Source organism: Ctenocephalides felis, unplaced genomic scaffold (assembly GCF_003426905.1).
Source record: "Ctenocephalides felis isolate EL2017-DRISC unplaced genomic scaffold, ASM342690v1 CF-g0.4_SCAFFOLD_01886, whole genome shotgun sequence".
In the NCBI taxonomy this organism is placed as follows: domain Eukaryota; kingdom Metazoa; phylum Arthropoda; class Insecta; order Siphonaptera; family Pulicidae; genus Ctenocephalides; species Ctenocephalides felis.
This window is the reverse complement of record NW_020538040.1, coordinates 90,222,342-90,243,062: the sequence shown is the minus strand read 5'-3', so window position 1 is coordinate 90,243,062 and position 20,721 is coordinate 90,222,342. Positions and strand designations below refer to the sequence as shown.

At 35.1% G+C, this 20,721-nt stretch overlaps 3 non-coding genes across 3 annotated transcripts; all 3 read right to left on the bottom strand.

Annotated features, from left to right (window-relative positions):
• Positions 1-3,068: 3,068 nt before the first annotated feature.
• Trnay-gua lies at positions 3,069-3,157 on the bottom strand. Its single transcript is given in 2 exon segments — positions 3,069-3,104; positions 3,121-3,157. It is a non-coding gene; the product is annotated as a tRNA-Tyr (tRNA).
• A 3,095-nt stretch (positions 3,158-6,252) lies between these two features.
• On the bottom strand, positions 6,253-6,341 carry Trnay-gua. Its single transcript is given in 2 exon segments — positions 6,253-6,288; positions 6,305-6,341. It is a non-coding gene; the product is annotated as a tRNA-Tyr (tRNA).
• Positions 6,342-11,864: 5,523 nt separating this feature from the next.
• On the bottom strand, positions 11,865-11,953 carry Trnay-gua. Its single transcript is given in 2 exon segments — positions 11,865-11,900; positions 11,917-11,953. It is a non-coding gene; the product is annotated as a tRNA-Tyr (tRNA).
• Positions 11,954-20,721: the final 8,768 nt, after the last annotated feature.

The following is a 20,721-nucleotide window of genomic DNA, read 5'->3' as shown; positions in this document are numbered from 1 at the left end:
TTTTTTTTTTATTTTTTCCTCCGTATCTTCGAAACCGCTACACATGCCTTACCAAAAAGTTCATCAATTCTTCATTACGTCAATACAAGTTAAATGTTTTTTAAATCATTTAATACCGGTATTATCAATGAAACTTTTACTAGGCATTATTTTAGTTACTGCAGTTGTTATGTTGACATATTAACATTATTATTTTTCTAAAATAAGAACATATTAATTAATATATCACATAGAGAATATGAGTATTTATATATATTTATATATTAATATATATTAACTTCTATGTTAAACACTTTACATATAATCGGCTCGTATGAAATTATATATTCAAGGAAAGAAACAAATTCAGTTAATAATTTATATTTTGTTTATTGAAATATGTTTTTAAAAAATATAAACAATCAATTGTTTCATCTTCAAACAAGAACCAAATTTTAGTACAAATATAACAAGCCGAAAAATCCTTTTCTCATTCTACACTTGTCGGCACAATTGTCATAAAGAAGTATTACGAGTAATTTATTAGTCGATATGAATCAGTATTTAGTATAGTGTATTTAGTTGATTAACAAATCATAATTAGATATTAACACTTCACAAAGACTTATAAACCATTATTGTATTGGCTGATAAAATAATTCCAAATGAACAGATTTCTAAGAATCTGCAACTTTCGCATAGTAAAAAGGTCAAATATTTGCCGCAGGAATTTGTTTTGTGCACCTTGTATTATGATTAAATTGCTCTTTTTAGCAGTACCCCAAAGTTGAATTCCGTAGGTCCATATATGATAATAAAGAAAATATCTGATATTAAAAATACAATCCTTCGAGCATGGATGTCGGCACTCTACATAATGCAATCCACGGCTCTTCCAACTGAGCTATCAAACTGCTGATTGCCAAGCAGAAGCAAACTCGAAATAATGTTTTGCAGTTGGTAATAAATTATGTGATGCAATCATTTGAGCAGAATTTGAACCAGCGATATATAGATGTCGGCACCTTACATTAAACACTGTAGAGTGCCGACTGTAGAATCTACAGTCTACCGTTCTACCAACTGAATTATCAAAGTATCGCAGTAATTTAATGTGAAATGATTTTAAAATGAATATTTATATACAAGTATAAGAACAACACTTCCTAAATTTGATGAAAAATTTCGATTTTATGTGCAAATGAACGATTTATATTTTTATTTGTAAAATAAGCAATCAGTTCATTGTATTGAAGTTTACGACATTTTGCAATTTCCATTATAGAAAGCGTTTTAAAAACATATATATGGAGTTTAAAAAAATATTATTTAAATAATTAACTTACTCATTTCATGTCGTCTTCAACAACCTGAAACAAATCAATATATTCTAATTAATTACTGTTACGCACATGCATATTCCTGTCATTGAATAAGTGGTTAAGTCAGTTTTCACTATTTTTCAAAGCTTGATTTCGCGTAATATCGAGTATTAGAAATTAATGATTTAAATTTTATATAAAGTGCTTCATTAACTTTTACTCCTAACCAGAAGTTTTTCAATTTAAAAATCATTCAGAGAAATAGTTAATACCGCGATTTAGAACATTTTTGCCGAAATTCGACTTAACCACTTATTCACTAGAATGGCAAATTTATTAAGAGGGTTTTCATTAAATATACGTATATATATATATATATATATATATATATATATATATTATCCCCTGCTCTGGCAATCTGACATCGGACAGCGTGATGTCCATTTTCACTTGAACATATAGATCAAAAAATGTTACCAATTGAAAATTAGCTCATCTCAGACACTACGGTGTGAAATGGAAATGGAAAAAACTCTCACATTACTTCTTCCCTGAATCAAGTTGGAGTTTAACTCAGCTGACGGACCTGCTTCAGGGCAGTGAGCTACTGAAGTGTTGAAATCTGCAAATCAATGTTTCGTAATATGTAAAAAATTATGTGATATTAAAAACATAACTCTTCGAGCCGACCTATGGATGTCGGCACTCTACATACTACAGTCCACCACTCTACCAACTGAGCTATCGAAGGGTAGAAATTACCAAATCAATGTTTCGTAATATGTAACTAGCTGTAAGTGGAATTCTGTCTTAAGGCAATTAAGGCATCGTGCCTTAAGGCAAATTGCTGGAACTTCCCGTACCAAAAATTATTATTTTTTTAAAAACGATTGACATTTTTTAAAAAAAATCACTTCGAAAAAATAAGATTTTTGAGAAACTATAAATTAAACAAAAAAATTTTTCAAAAAAAAATCTATTTTTTTTTTTTTTTTTTTAATTTTTTTTGGAAAAAAAAATGTTTTCTTTATTTTCGCATATTTTGGAAGATCTTTTTTCAAAGCAATCGTACTGCTTTAACTGCATAGAGACAAAATTTCAAAGCGCGTAAGCGCCGCGTCGCCGTCTAACGAATAAATATTGGTACGGAACCCACAGGAATGCAAACAAAATTTATACTTATTGTTAAAATCTCTATAAAATATCTGATAATTTGATGTGGATATGTCTAATGATCATTTTTGACCGCCAAATGGCATTTTTTTTACTTTTTTCGTTAGATCTCCGAAACCGCTAGACCTGCCCTCATGAAAATTTGATCAATTCTTCATCTTGTCAATACAAGTCAAATGTTTTTTGAATTATTAAAATCGGACGCTCCGTTCTCTTAAAAACTGAGTTACCGTTTTCGGCACTTTTTGCCCCGTATCTTTGGAACGGCTGGACCTGCCTTCGCCAAAAACTAATCAGCACGTCTCCTTATCAATACGAATCGAATGTTTTTTGAATTATTCAAATCGGTTGATCCGTGTTCCCGAAATCGTCGACGAAAATTTGTATCCGCACATACATACACACACGCACATACATACATACATACACACACACACACACACACACATACATCCATTTTTTCTAAGGTATGCCAAAATGTTAAGAAACCTCTGTAACGTAAAGATATATAAAAATTTTCATTTTCGATTTTTTTGCGATTACTATAACTTACCCTACGGGAAGTTAAAAAATTATGTGATATTACAAACATAATCCTTCGAGCCGGATTTGAACCAGCGACCTATGGATGTCGGCACTCTACATACTACAGTCCACCGCTCTACCAACTGAGCTATCGAAGGGTTGAATTTACCAAATCAATGTTTCGTAATATGTAAAAAATTATGTGATATTGAAAACATAATTCTTCGAGCCGGATTTGAACCAGCGACTTATGGATTTCGGCACTCTACATACTACAGTCGACCACTCTACCAACTGAGCTATCAAACGTTTCAATTAACGAATCAATGATTCGTAATATGTAAAAAATTATGTGATATTAGAAACAAAATCCTTCGAGTCGGATTTGAACCAGCGACCTATGGATGTCGGCACTCTACATACTACAGTCCACCGCTCTACCAACTGAGCTATCAAAGGGTTGATCTTACCAAATCAATGTTTCGTAATGTGGAAAAAATTATGTGATATTAAAAACATAAACCTACGAGCCGGATTTGAACCAGCGACCTATGGATTTCGGCAATCTACATACTACAGTCCACCGCTCTATCAACTGAGCAATCGAAGGGTAAAAAGTATGAAATCAATGTTTCGTAATATGTAAAAAATTATGTGATATTAAAAACATAATCCTTCGAGCCGAATTTGAACCAGCGACTTATGGATGTCGGCATTCAACATACTACAGTCCACCGCTCCACCAAGTGAGCTATCGAAGGGTTGAAATTAGCAAATCAATGTTTCGTAATATGTAAAAAATTATGTGATATTAGAAACAAAATCCTTCGAGCCGAATTTGAACCAGCGACTTATGGATGTCGGCATTCAACATACTACAGTCCACCGCTCCACCAAGTGAGCTATCGAAGGGTTGAAATTAGCAAATCAATGTTTCGTAATATGTAAAAAATTATGTGATATTAGAAACAAAATCCTTCGAGCCGAATTTGAACCAGCGACTTATGGATGTCGGCATTCAACATACTAAAGTCCACCGCTCTACTAACTGACCTATCGAAGGGATGAAGTTACCAAATCAATGTTTCGTAATATGTAAAAAATTATGTAATATTAAAAATATAAAACTACGAGCCGGATTTGAACCACCGACCTATGGAAGTCGGCGCTCTACATACTACAGTCCACCGCTCTACCAACTGACCTAACGAAGGCTTGAACTTACCAAATCAATGTTTCGTAATATGTAAAAAATTATGTGATATTAAAAACATAATTCTTCGAGCCGGATTTGAACCAGCGACCTATGAATGTCGGCACTCTACTTATTACAGTCCACCGATCCACCAACTGAGCTATAGAAGGGTTGAAATTGCCAAATCAATGTTTCGTAATATATAGAAAATTATGTGATATTAAAAACATAATCCTTCGAGCCGGATTTGAACCAGCGACCTATGGATGTCGGCACTCTACATACTACAGTCAACCGCTCTACCAACTGAGCTATCGAAGGGTTGAATACCAAACCAATGTTTCGTAATATGTAAAAAATTATGTGATATTAAAAACAAAATCCTTCGACCCGGATATGAACCAGCGACCGATGGATGTCGGCACTCTACATACTACAGTCCACCGCTCTATCAACTTAGCTATCGAAGGGTTGAAATTACCAAGTCAATGTTTCGTAATATGTAAAAAATTATGTGATATTAAAAATATAAACCCACCAGCCGGATTTGAACCAGCGACCTATGGATTTCGGCACTCTACATACTACAATCGACCACTCTACCAACTGAGCTATCGAACGTTTCTTAACATGTAAGATATTATGTAATGTTGAAGAATTCAATCCTTCGCGCGGATTTGAACCACCGACCTATGGATGTCGGCACTCTACATCTACAGTCCACCGCTCTACCAACTGACCTATTGTAGGGTTGAAGTTACCAAATCAATGTTTCGTAATATATAAAAAATTATGTGATATTAAAAACATAATTCTCCGACCCCGATTTGAACCAGCGACCTATGAATGTCGGCACTCTACTTATTACAGTACACCGCTCTACCAACTGAGCTACAGAAGTGTTGAAACCTGCAAATCAATGTTTCGTAATATGTAAAAAATTATGTGATATTGAAAACAAAATCCTTCGAACCGGATTTGAACCAGCAGCGACCTATGGATGTCGGCGCTCTATATACTACAGTCCTCCGCTGTACCAACTGAGCTATCGAAGGGTTGAAATCAGCAAATCAATGTTTCGTAATATATAAAAAATTATGTGATATTAAAAAATAATCCTTCGACCCGGATTCGAACCATCGACCTACGGATGTCAGCACTCTACATACTACAGTCCTCCGCTCTACCAACTGAGCTACAGAAGTGTTGAAACCTGCAAATCAATGTTTCGTAATATGTAAAAAATTATGTGACATTAAAAACATAACTCTTCGAGCCGGATTTGAGCCAGCGACCTATGGATGTCGGCACTCTACATACTACAGTCCACCGCTCTACCAACTGAGATATCGAAGGGTTGAAATGACCAAATCAATGTTTCGTAATTAAATTAACATGTAAAATATTATGTAATGTTGAAGAATTCAATCCTTCGCGCGGATTTGAACCAGCGACCTATGGATGTCGGCACTCTAAATATTACAGTCCACCGTTCTACCAACTGAGCTATAGAAGGGTTGAAATTACCAAATCAATGTTTCGTAATATGTAGAAAATTATGTGATATTAAAAACATAATCCTTCGAGCCGGATTTGAACCATCGACCTATGGATGTCAGCACTCTACATACTACAGTCCTCCGCTCTACCAACTGAGCTACAGAAGTGTTGAAACCTGCAAATCAATGTTTCGTAATATGTAAAAAATTATGTGATTTTAAAAACATAACTCTTCGAGCCGGATTTGAACCAGCGACCTATGGATGTCGGCACTCTACATACTACAGTCCACCGCTCTACCAACTTAGCTATCGAAGGGTTAAAATCACCAAATCAATGTTTCGTAATATGTAAAAAATTATGTGATATTAAAAACATAATCCTCCTATGTAATGTTGAAGAACTCAATCCTTCGCGCGGATTTGAACCAGCGACCTATGGATGTCGGCACTCTACATACTACAGTCCACCGCTCTACCAACTGAGCTATCGAAGGGTTGAATTTACCAAATCAATGTTTCGTAATCTAGGAAAAATTATGTGATATTGAAAATATAACCCTTCGAGCCGGATTTGAACCAGCGACCTATGGATGTCGGCAATCTACATACTACAGTCCACCGCTCTACCAACTGAGCTATCGAAGGGCAGAAATTACCAAATCAATGTTTCGTAATATGTAATAAATTATGTGATATTAAAAACATAATCCTTCGAGCCGGATTTGAACCAGCGACCTACGGATGTCGGCAATTTACATACTACAGTCCACCGCTCTACCAACTGAGCTATCGAAGGCTAGAAATTACAAAATCAATGTTTCATAATATGTAAAAAATTATGTGATATTAAAAACATAATCCTTCGAGCCGGATTTGAACCAGCGACCTACGGATGTCGGCAATTTACATACTACAGTCCACCGCTCTACCAACTGACCTATTGAAGGGTTGAAATTACCAAATCAATGTTTCATAATCAACATAATCCTTCATTATGTTTCATAAAAACATAATCCTTCGAGCCAGATTTGAACCAGCGACCTATGGATGTCGCCACTCTACATACTACAGACCTCCGCTCTACCAACTGAGCTATCGAAGTGTTTAAGGTTGCAAATAAATGTTTCGTGATATGTATGTTTAAAATTATGTGATATTGAAAACAAAATCCTTCGAACCGAATTTGAACCAATGACCTATGGATGTCGGCGCTCTAGATACTACAGTCCACCGCTCTACCAACTGAGCTACCGATGGGTTGAAACTACCAAATCAATGTTTCGTAATATGTAAAAAATTATAAGATATTAAAAATATAATTCCTCGACCCCGATTTGAACCAGCGACTTATGGATGTCAGCCTCACACACTGTACAGTTCACCGCTTTACCAACTGAGCTATCGAATGGTTTAATGCACACGCAGAAGAAAATGTTTTGTACTCTGTAAAAAATTATGTGATATTAAAAATAAAATCCTTCGAGCCGAATTTGAACCACCAACCTATGGATGTCGGCACTCTACATACTACATTCCACCGCTCTACCAACTGACCTATTGAAGGGTTGAAATTACCAAATCAATGTTTCATAATCAACATAATCCTTCATTATGTTTCATAAAAACATAATCCTTCGAGCCAGATTTGAACCAGCGACCTATGGATGTCGCCACTCTACATACTACAGACCTCCGCTCTACCAACTGAGCTATCGAAGTGTTTAAGGTTGCAAATAAATGTTTCGTGATATGTATGTTTAAAATTATGTGATATTGAAAACAAAATCCTTCGAACCGAATTTGAACCAATGACCTATGGATGTCGGCGCTCTAGATACTACAGTCCACCACCCTGCCAACTGAGCTATCGAAGGGTGGAAATTAGCAAATCAATGTTTCGTAATATGTGAAAAATGATGTGATATTAAAAATATAATCCTTCGAGCCGAATTTGAACAAGCGACCTATGGATGTCGGCACTCTACATACTACAGTCCACGACTCTACCAACTGAGCTATCGAAGGGTGGAAATCAGCAAATCAATGTTTCGTAATATTTGAAAAATTATGTGATATTAAAAATATAATCCTTCGAGCCGGATTTGAACCAACGACCTATGGATGTCGGCAATCTACATACTACAGTCCACCGCTCTACCAACTGAGCTATCGAAGGGTTGAATTTACCAAATCAATGTTTCGTAATATGTGAAAAATTATGTGATATTAAAAACACAATCCTTCGAACCGGATTTGAACCATAACCTATGAAAGTCGGCACTCTACATACTACAGTCCACCGCTCTAATGTTTCGTAATATGTAAAAAATTGTGTTATATTAAAAACAATCCTCCGAGCCGGATTTGAATCAGCGACCTATGGATTTCGGCACTCTACGTACTACAGTTCACCGCTCTATCAACTGAGCTATCGGAAGGTTGAAATTACCAAATCAATGTTTTGTAATATGTAAAAATTTATGTGATATTAAAAATATAAACCTACGAGCCGGATTTGAACCAGCGACCTATGGATTTCGGCACTCTACATATTACAGTCCACCGTACTACCAACTGAGCTATAGAAGGGTTGGAATTACCAAATCAATGTTTCGTAATATGTAGAAAATTATGTGATATTAAAAACATAATCCTTCCATCTGAACCAGCGACCTATGTGTATATAGGTGTGATATTAATAAAATAATTCTTCGAGCCGGATTTGAACCATCGACCTATGGATGTCAGCACTCTACATACTACAGTCCTCCGCTCTACCAACTGAGCTACAGAAATGTTGAATTCTGCAAATCAATGCTTCGTAATATGTAAAATATTATGTGATATTAAAAATCATGATCCTTCGAGCCCGATTTGAACCAGCGACCTACGGAATTCGGCACTCTACATACTACAGTTGACCGCTCTATCAACTGAGCTATCGAAGGGTTGAATTTACCAAATCAATGTTTCGTTGAACCAGCGACCTATGGATGTCGGCACTCTAGATACTACAGTCCACCACTCTACCAACTGAACTATCGAAGGGTGGAAATCAGCAAATCAATGTTTCGTAATATGTGAAAAATTATGTGATATTAAAAATATAATCCTTCGAGCCGGATTTGAACCAGCGATCTATGGATGTCGGCAATCTACATACTACAGTCCACCGCTCTACCAACTGAGCTATCGAAGGGTAGAAATTACCAAATCAATGTTTCGTAATATGTAAAAAATTATGTGATATTAAAAACATAATCCTTCGAGCCGGATTTGAACCAGCAACCTATGGTTGTCGGCACTCTACATACTACAGTACACCACCTTACCAACTGAACTATCAAAGGGTGGAAATTAGCAAATCAATGTTTCGTAATCTGTGAAAAATTATGTGATATTAAAAACATAATCCTTCGAGAGCGACCTATGGATGTCGGCAATCTACATACTACAGTCCACCGCTCTACCAACTGAGCTATCGAAGGGTTGATCTTACCAAATCAATGTTTCGCAATATGTAAAAAATTATGTGATATTAAAAAAAGTAGTTCTTCGTGCTCGATTTGAACCAGCGACCTACGGATGTCGGCACTCTACATACTACAGTCCACCGCTCTACCAACTGAGCTATCGATGGGTTGAAATTACCAAATCAATGTTTCGTAATATGTAAAAAATTATAAGATATTAAAAATATAATTCCTCGACCCCGATTTGAACCAGCGACCTATGGATGTCGGCACTCTACATACTACAGTCCTCCGCTCCACCAACTGAGCTATCGAAGTGTTGAAGTTTGCAAATCAATGTTTCGTAATGTGTAAAAAATTATGTGATATTAAAAACATAATCCTCCGAGCCGGATTTGATTCAGCGACCTATGGATGTCGGCACTCTACATACTACAGTCCACCGCTCTACCAACTGAGCTATCGAAGGGTTGAAATTACCAAGTCAATGTTTCGTAATATGTAAAAAATTATGTGATATTAAAAATATAAACCTACGAGCCGGAATTGAACCAGCGACCTATGGATTTTGGCACTCTACATACTACAGTCGACCACTCTACCAACTGAGCTATCAAACGTTTCAATTAACGAATCAATGATTCGTAATATGTAAAAAATTATGTGATATTAAATACATAATCCTTGGAGCCGGATTTGAACCAGCGACCTATGGATGTCGGCACTCTACCCGGATTTGAACCATCGACCTATGGATGTCAGCACTCTACATACTACAGTCCTCCGCTCCACCAACTGAGCTACAGAAGTGTTGAAATCTGCAAATCAATGTTTCGTAATATGTAAAAAATTATGTGATATTAAAAACATAATCCTTCGAGCCGAATTTGAACCAGCGACTTATGGATGTCGGCATTCAACATACTAAAGTCCACCGCTCTACTAACTGACCTATCGAAGGGATGAAGTTACCAAATCAATGTTTCGTAATATGTAAAAAATTATGTAATATTAAAAATATAAAACTACGAGCCGGATTTGAACCACCGACCTATGGAAGTCGGCGCTCTACATACTACAGTCCACCGCTCTACCAACTGACCTAACGAAGGCTTGAACTTACCAAATCAATGTTTCGTAATATGTAAAAAATTATGTGATATTAAAAACATAATTCTTCGAGCCGGATTTGAACCAGCGACCTATGGATGTCGGCATTCTGCATACTACAGTCCACCGCTCTATCAACTCAGCTATCGAAGGGTTGAAATTACCAAATCTTTGTTTCGTAATATGTAAAAAATTATGTGATATTAAAAACATAATTCTCCGACCCCGATTTGAACCAGCAACCTATGAATGTCGGCACTCTACTTATTACAGTCCACCGATCCACCAACTGAGCTATAGAAGGGTTGAAATTGCCAAATCAATGTTTCGTAATATATAGAAAATTATGTGATATTAAAAACACAATCCTTCGAGCCGGATTTGAACCAGCGACCTATGGATGTCGGCACTCTACATACTACAGTCAACCGCTCTACCAACTGAGCTATCGAAGGGTTGAATACCAAACCAATGTTTCGTAATATGTAAAAAATTATGTGATATTAAAAACAAAATCCTTCGACCCGGATATGAACCAGCGACCGATGGATGTCGGCACTCTACATACTACAGTCCACCGCTCTATCAACTTAGCTATCGAAGGGTTGAAATTACCAAGTCAATGTTTCGTAATATGTAAAAAATTATGTGATATTAAAAATATAAGCCTACCAGCCGGATTTGAACCAGCGACCTATGGATGTCGGCACTCTACTTATTACAGTCCACCGCTCTACCAACTGAGCTATCGAAGTGTTGAAGGTTACAAATAAATGTTTCGTAATATGTAAAAAATTATGTGATATTGAAAACAAAATCCTTCGAACCGGATTTGAACCAGCGACCTATGGATGTCGGCACTCTAGATATTACAGTCCACCGTTCTACCAACTGAGCTATAGAAGGGTTGAAATTACCAAATCAATGTTTCGTAATATGTAGAAAATTATGTGATATTAAAAACATAATCCTTCGAGCCGGATTTGAACCAGCGACCTATGGATGTCGGCACTCTATATACTACAGTCCACCGCTCTACCAACTTAGCTATCGAAGGGTTAAAATCACCAAATCAATGTTTCGTAATATATAAAAAATTATGTGATATTAAAAAAATAATCCTTCGACCCGGATTCGAACCATCGACCTATGGATGTCAGCACTCTACATACTACAGTCCTCCGCTCTACCAACTGAGCTACAGAAGTGTTGAAACCTGCAAATCAATGTTTCGTAATATGTAAAAAATTATGTGATATTAAAAACATAACTCTTCGAGCCGGATTTGAACCAGCGACCTATGGATGTCGGCACTCTACATACTACAGTCCACCGCTCTACCAACTTAGCTATCGAAGGGTTAAAATCACCAAATCAATGTTTCGTAATATGTAAAAAATTATGTGATATTAAAAACATAATCCTCCTATGTAATGTTGAAGAACTCAATCCTTCGCGCGGATTTGAACCAGCGACCTATGGATGTCGGCACTCTACTTATTACAGTCCACCGATCTACCAACTGAGCTACAGAGAAATCAATGTTTCGTAATATATAGAAAATTATGTGATAATAAAAACATAATCCTTCGAGCCGGATTTGAACCAGCGACCTATGGATGTCGGCACTCTACATACTACAGTCCACCGCTCTACCAACTGAGCTATCGAAGGGTTGAGTTTACCAAATCAATGTTTCGTAATATGTAAACAATTATGTGATATTAAACACATAATTCTCCGACATAATGAATGTCGGCACTCTACATACTACAGTCCTCCGCTCTACCAACTGAGCTACCGAAGTGCTGAAGTTTGCAAATCAATGTTTCGTAATATCTAAAAAACTATGTGATATTAAAAACGCAATCCCTCGAGCCGGATTTGAACCAGCGACCTATGGATGTTGGCACTATACATACTACAATCGACCACACTACCAGCTGAGCTATCGAAGGGTTGAACTTACCAAATCAATATTTCGCAATATGTAAAAAATTATGTGTTATTAAAAACAAAAATCTTCGAGCCGGATTTGAACCAGCGACCTATGGATGTCTGCACTCTACATACTACAGTCCACCGCTCTACCAACTGAGCTATCGAAGGGTTGAAATTAGCAAATCAATCTTTCGTAATATGTAAAAAAATATGTGATATTAAAAACATAATTCTTCGACCCCGATTTGAACCAGCGACCACCGCTCTACCAACTGAGGTATCGAAGGGTTGAAATCGGCAAATCAATGTTTCGTAATATGTAAAAAATTATGTGATATTAAAAACATAATCCTTCGAGCCGGATTGGAACCAGCGACCTATGGATGTCGGCACTCTACATACTACAGTCCACCGCTCTACCAACTTAGCAATCGAAGGGTTAAAATTACCAAATCAATGTTTCGTAATATGTAAAAAATTATGTGATATTAAAAACATAATCCTCCTATGTAATGTTGAAGAACTCAATCCTTCGCGCGGATTTGAACCAGCGACCTATGGATGTCGGCACTCTACTTATTACAGTCCACCGATCTACCAACTGAGCTATAGAGAAATCAAAGTTTCGTAATATATAGAAAATTATGTGATAATAAAAACATAATCCTTCGAGCCGGATTTGAACCAGCGACCTATGGATGTCGGCACTCTACATACTACAGTCTACCGCTCTACCAACTGAGCTATCGAAGGGTTGAAATTAGCAAATCAATCTTTCGTAATATGTAAAAAATTATGTGATATTAAAAACATAATTCTTCGACCCCGATTTGAACCAGCGACCACCGCTCTACCAACTGAGGTATCGAAGGGTTGAAATCGGCAAATCAATGTTTCGTAATATGTAAAAAATTATGTGATATTAAAAACATAATCCTTCGAGCCGAATTTGAATCAGCAATCTATGGATGTCGGCACTCTACATACTACAGTCCACCGCTCTACCAACTGACCTATTGAAGGGTTGAAGTTGCCAAATCAATGTTTCATAATCAACATAATCCTTTATTATGTTTCATAAAAACATAATCCTTCGAGCCGGAGTTGAACCAGCAACCTATGGATGTCGCCACTCTACATACTACAGACCTCTACTCTACGAACTGAGCTATCGAAGTATTGAAGTTTGCAAATAAATGTTTCGTAATAAATTTGGTAAAAATTATGTGATATTGAAAACAAAATCCTTAGAACCGGATTTGAACCAACGACCTATGGATGCCGGCACTCTACATACTACAGTCCTGCGCTCTACCAACTGAGCTATCGAAGGGTTGAAATTAGGAAATCAATGTTTCGTAATATATAAAAAATTATGTGATATTAAAAACATAATTCCCCGACCCCTATTTGAACCAGCGACCTATGAATGTCGGCACTCTACATACTACAGTCCTCCGCTCTACCAACTGAGCTACCGAAGTGTTGAAGTTTGCAAATCAATGTTTCGTAATATGTAAAAAATTATGTGATATTAAAAACGTAATCCCTTGAGCCGGATTTGAACCAGCGACCTATGGATGTCGGGACTCTACATACTACAGTCCACCGCTCTACCAACAGAGCTATCGAAGGGCGATTTACAGCAAAAAAATCTGTTCACGCACACGCACAAACACATACACACATACGCACATACGCACATACGCACAAACACAAACATACCTTTTCCAAATTTGGTCTCATTCGATTCAGAATGGCTTAAAAGAAGAGAAGAGAAAACTTAAAATTAGCGAATCGGATTTTTTTTATGAAAACATAAACTTCTCCTTGGGGAAGTTAATGATTCATTCGTGTACCGGGCCATGCTCAATGGCGCAATATTTGCTTCTGGCCCGATTATCGTACGCGGGCTATGCCCGTAATATTTACGTTTTTCCTAGCCATTGTACGCGGGCTAGGTGAAGGTATTAAATTCTAAAATTTTGTGGCGGGCCGCGCTTATAAATAATTTACCATACTTGATATATACCAATAAATATTATAATAATAATATGCAAATAAATCTTAAAAAAATACATTCTAATTAATTTAATAATGCGAGAAAGTTGATACAAATAGGCAAAATTCTATTTGAGAAATGCTTGGCAGGCTGCAGAAAAATAATTAATTACATATACACCATGCCCACTCATTATCAGAGGACACAGCAAACAAATAATCCAGAAATATAGAATATAATTATAACATACAGATTATTATGTAATTATACATAATAGAACAAAAACTCATACCAAATTTTATTCTTATAAAATGTTTATCGCAATAATTGTAATAACTGATATTTTTAACTTTTCGAAAAAATCTCGGCATCGTATTATAATTTGTTAAGATATTTTATTGGCTTTTACTGAAAGGGCGAAATTACCTTGCAGTTAATAAAATAGCGTTGCATCCGAAATCTTGCTTATATTTCATTTACACACAAATATATAAAGATATATATATATAGATATATATATATATATATATATATATATATATACTACTACTACTATTCATTGTCAGTCGACAAAACACACAAATTATTAAGACACGAACACAAAAATATAATTAAGGAAAATAATACTTGACATCAACCGCCATGAAGGTTAGATTGTTACTGAGTCACAATTGCATATTTACTTTCGTATTGCGCCCTCTATGATTCTGATCCCAAAACTATTCCGATTAGATAACAATTATTGAATTTTAATATCATCTGGTAACAATTCACGCTGTTTCGACCCTATAAATTGGGTCCAAAAACCGAAGTCAAACCATTCAGTGTTTGGAGCTCGTGGGAACAGTTCAATGGTAAGTTTTATATTTTCATATTGTATAATAATTTTATATGTTCAGTGTTAAATACGTGGCGTGGATTTTGTGTTTGGATTGATACTATTCGACTTTTTATACTCTAATTATATTACTTTTTATACTCTAATATATTTTTGCTGAGGAGTCGCCTTCGTGTTTTTTGTTGCGAAAATATTCAATTTCAGCCTCGGAATTAACATAAATAATCCAATACATATTTAGATTGTAATGTATACCTTGTCGGTTTAGAACAGATTTAGTAGTCAACATACAATTTTTTTTATAAATCCTGTGTTTGAAATACTTTTCTTTTTAAATTTTTTTGACCGCGAATAGCGAAAACGCAAATAAAAGAAGCGCGACTTCTACTGTATTTACAATTGACTAGTATTTATCTTAGTTTATTATTTTATTTATTTGTTTATTTTCTATTTGTTTAACTTGTTTCAGATTTCCTGTGGTGTTTTGCACCATAGCTGGGGGATTCATTGTGCCTTTTTTACATTTTATTATTATATTTACAATTTTTAATTAAAAATCTATTTTTATCATTATGACTTAGTTACTTACTTGCGTTCAACCGTTTTTCTGTTTTGTTCGTGCGTGCGGAAAATTGAATTCGAAACAATTTGAAACAGTTGATCATTTATAGTTTTTTTTAATCGTTTAAAACGATTTTTAAAGCCGAGTTTTCGCGTTTTTAAAACCTGTCGCCCTCCCCCTCGGCAGGTCGGAGTAGTTCGCGATTAATTATTAAATTAATTTTTGTTTGTCGGTGTGTGGTTGCTTGCAAAGTTTTTCCCAGAAGCGGAGCAACGCCATACGCTTTAATTCATAAATAATACTATATGTACATATTAAAAATAATGTTTAATTTTTTTGGAATTATTTTATTAATTACGTTACGTTATATACGGATGCAAACATTTAGTTTGAAATTTTGAAATCCAGCGTGTTTCTCAAATTACTTATATTTATTTTAACGGATTTTTTCTGCTTTTATGTACTATAATTTAATCAAATTTAAAATTCTCGTCATTGCACAATGGGTCTCCCTTGACGGAGAAATGTTGAAGACGCAGTGCTTGAAAAGTGCTTGAATTTAAAAAAAAAATAATCGATCAATACCAAGACCAACTACTACAGGAGAAGCACACCACAGGAAAATATGCATGCATATATTAGAAGTTTTCTCGTATTAGTCATAATTAGTCGTTACTTAGACCATAGTTAAGTAAACATAGAGACTTAGTCTTACACTTATAAAAGTTCATATTTTTTAATATTAACATTACCGGGGCCCCGTTTATATGCTCATCCCTTTCAGGGAAATTTGTGTTTTTTTTAAATCTCGTTTCAGGTGTAATTCCAAGATTTCCAGAAGATTGCCTCTTCAAGACCACCGAGAAGCCGCTACCAGATAAAATGTAAGAAAAAACTTTAATTATATTGTATTATTATTATTGGATCTTTATAATGGTGTATCAATATTATTGTATTATATTAGTCTTCAACTAATGTTTAGATAAGGGTCCTTTTGACGTAAAAATTTCGGTCGGATATTTTGTAATTTATTTTCAAATTAATTTAAAATAATAATCAATTTTTATTTCATAATTGTCCATCACTTTCCAAGGGCCAACCTGGACCAACAGAAGACTGCTGACGGATCAAGACCAACAGAAGAATACTGCCGGATTGGAGGTGAATATCAAGATGAATATGGAGTGTGAAAAGACTTTAGTTATATTATTCTATTATTATTAAGTAATTACTAAGTTATATTATTGATAAGCGGCGTTTTCGGTCATACGTTTTCTAAAGTTGTTCGCGAATTATTAGTTCGCATTTTCACGGTAATATCTTCAGTCATACCTTTTTTGGAGTTTTTCGCGTATTTTTGTTTGAGCTCAAAGGGCGTGGCGTTGTGGAAGAACCTTTCTTTTTTTTCGCGCTTTTTTTTACATTAATTAATTAATAATTGCAAATCACAAAATGATTTGTCCATAAGCTTCATAGGCTGGGAAACTGTGAAGTTTTTTTCCAAGTAATTGCATGGTGTATTTGGGGGGTACTTCTGTACTCTGGGGGTACATCATGTGGATGCTTTTTTTTATAATATCACAATCACCGTTACAAAACCACAATACAATTTTCATATTAATATTTCCTACAATTTCATATTTATTCAAACTACACACTACACACCGAGAGGTTCTTTCGCTTTTAAAAATCGAAATGTTCGGGTACATTAGGTCATCTCGCGGGGTTCTTTTCGCGTTATATTCGGTACAATTCGTTTATTAGTTACTTATAATTAGTCAATAAGTTAGTTTAGGTGGATTAGGGCTGCAGAAGTCCTTGCATTTCTGTGGCGACACCACATTAAAAAAAACGCGCCTGGCAACTCTACCTCTTGGGTGGTGTGGAAAAGAGTTGCATTCTAGCTATAAGTACAATTGTCATAATTAGATATTTAGATAATTATTTTAATTATTACACATCGATGTATCACTATAGGTTACACGCATTACTGATAATTATAAACTTATATCGAATAGTCTTACAAATAAAAAGAATGAAACAAATCTTTACTTTTAAATTTGTTACTTTCCAGTTTTTTGTCCAAGCTTATAAGTAAACGATTTTTTAAAAGTCACTTTTAATTATTAATAATTGAAATTGTAAATTGGCTGTAAAATATAGCTACTAGTACTTTACTGCATTTTATACTCTTAAATCTTTAATTTATTAACTCATGCAAAAAAGTTGTATTCCAGTTATAACTGTAATTATCAATATTTTAATTTAACGTATATATGAATATATTACAAAATAATATCGAATTGTATAGAATATTAAAAAATACAAATTAATAATAATAATTAATTTGCTTTTTAAATTTTTACCTTGATTTTTTTTTACAGAAATTTGTAAACAAATTTTAGTATTTTTAGAAAAAATAACTAAACATTATCATTTATTAATAATTTTGAATTGTGCGTTAAAAATATATTATTAGGTGGTTCTGCAATATGAAGAGTTGTATGGTTTTTAATAGTGTTAATATTACTTGTAAGAGAGCAGAAAGTGAACGTTAAATTATTACTTAATCAGCCTGTTTTACACACCTATTAATATAAAATACAAATAAAAAAAACTCATTTCAAAAATAAATGCAACAATAAAAGAATACATTATAATTCATTAATAGGAGAAAGTTGACCAAAAATAAAATTTTATTTTAAAAATGCTTTACGGGACGCAGCACGTCTTTCCATCAACAGGAAGCAAAGATTTTTTGAATCATTCAAAAATCCGTGCGCCCGAAATCGTGGACGATAAATTGCATCCAAACATACATACACAAACACATACTTCAAATGTTCTGTAACTTTTGAAACGTAAATATATGCAAAAAATTTCATTTTCAATTTTTTTTGCGATTACTATAACTTGCCCTACAAGAAGTTGATAATAGAATAAAATTCAACTTAAACATTTTCTATATCTCAATTAGAAATAGGAGAATGCCAAGCATCTATTATTATAATGCTTACAGGCGTATTAAATGTGAATTCCAAAATTTCATAAAATATAACATTTTCATAAAACAAATATTGCAGGCTATAAAACTATTAAACTTCGTCGGTTGTGAGTGTTTAACCCCTTACTTACCTTAACTTATTTTGATTCGTAAATGTTGGGCCAAAGTTGTACAGCTGGCGCCGCGTTCCTACTTTCCACACAGTGTACAGTTTTGTTTTTGTATTTTATAGTTTGAATTATATAAATATTTTATAATAATTGTGATCAACGTAACGGGCCACGCCTTTAATGCGTAATATTTGCTTCTGACCCGATTATCCTACACGGGCTGTGCCCGTAATATTTACGTTTGGCCTAGCCATCAGAAGCGGGCTGTGCTCGTCATTGTAGTTCGTGCCTTAAGGCAAATTGCTGGAACTTCCAGTACCAGAAATTATTATTATTTTTTAAAAAGATTGACATTGTTGGAAAAAATTACTTCCAAAAAATTAGATTTTTGAGAAACTATAAATTTGACAAAAAATTACTTTTTTTTGAAAAAAAATTTTTTTAATAAAAAATGTTTTCATTTTTTGACATATCTTGGAATTTTGAACTTTTTTCCAAAGCAATCGTACTGATTTAACTGCATATAGACGAAATATCGAAGCGCGTAAGCGCCGCGTCGCCGTCCAACGGATAAACATTGGTACGTTACATTACCAAATCGGCACTCCACATACTACAGTCCACCGCTCTACCAACTGAGCTATCGAAGGGTTGAATTTGCCAAATCAATGTTTCGTAATATGTAAAAAATTATGTGATATTAAAAACATAATCCTTCGAGCCGGATTTGAACCAGCGACCTATGGATGTCGGCACTCTACATACTACAGTCCACCGCTCTACCAACTGACCTACCGAAGGGTAGCAGCTACCAAATCAATGTTTCGTAATATGTAAAAAATTATGTGATATTAAAAACATAATCCTTCGAGCCGGATTTGAACCAACGACCTATGGATGTCGGCACTCTACATACTACAGTCCACCGCTCTACCAACTGAGCTATCGAAGGGTTCAAATTACGAAATCAATGTTTCGTAATATGTAAAAAATATGTGATATTGAAAAAAAAAATTCTTCGAACCGGATTTGAACGAGCGACCTATGGATGCCGGCACTCTACATACTACAGTCCACCGCTCTACCAACTGACCTATTGAAGGGTTGAAGTTGCCAAATCAATGTTTCATAATCAACATAATCCTTTATTATGTTTCATAAAAACATAATCCTTCGAGCCGGATTTGAACCAGCAACCTATGGATGTCGGCGCTCTACATATTACAGTCCTCCACTCTACCAACTGAGCTATCGAAGTGTTGAAGTTTGCAAATCAATGTTTCGTAATATGTGATATTGAAAACAAATTCTTCGAACCGAATTTGAACGAGCGACCTATGGGATGCCGGCACTCTACTACTACAGTCCACCGCGTCTGCCAACTGACCTAAGAAGGGTAAGAAATTACCAAATCTATGTTTCGTAATATGTAAACATTATGTATATTAAAAATATAAACTGCGAGCCGGATTTGAACCAGCGACCTATGGATTTCGGCACTCTACATACTACAGTCGACCACCGTACCACTGAGCTATCAAAAGTTTCGTAACATGTAAAATTATGTAATGTTAAGAATTCAATCCTTCGCGCGGATTTGAACCAGCGACCTATGGATGTCGGCACTCTACATACTACAATCGACCACACTACCAGCTGAGCTATCGAAGGTTGAACTTACCAAATCAATGTTTCGTAATATGTAGAAAATTATGTGATATTAAAAAATATCCTTCGAGCCGGATTTGAACCATAACCTATGGAAGTCGGCACCTACATACTACAGTCCCCCGCTCTACCAACATGATCTATCGAAGGGTTGAAATTACCAAATCAATGTTTGTAATATGTAAGAAATTATTTGATATTAACCCTTTACGCTCCGTTGTCGGCTCCAGTTCGACATACAAACTGTGTTCCGCAACTCCGTTGTCGGACCCAGTCCGACACGCTCTGATCACATCATAACGTTAACAAATATAATA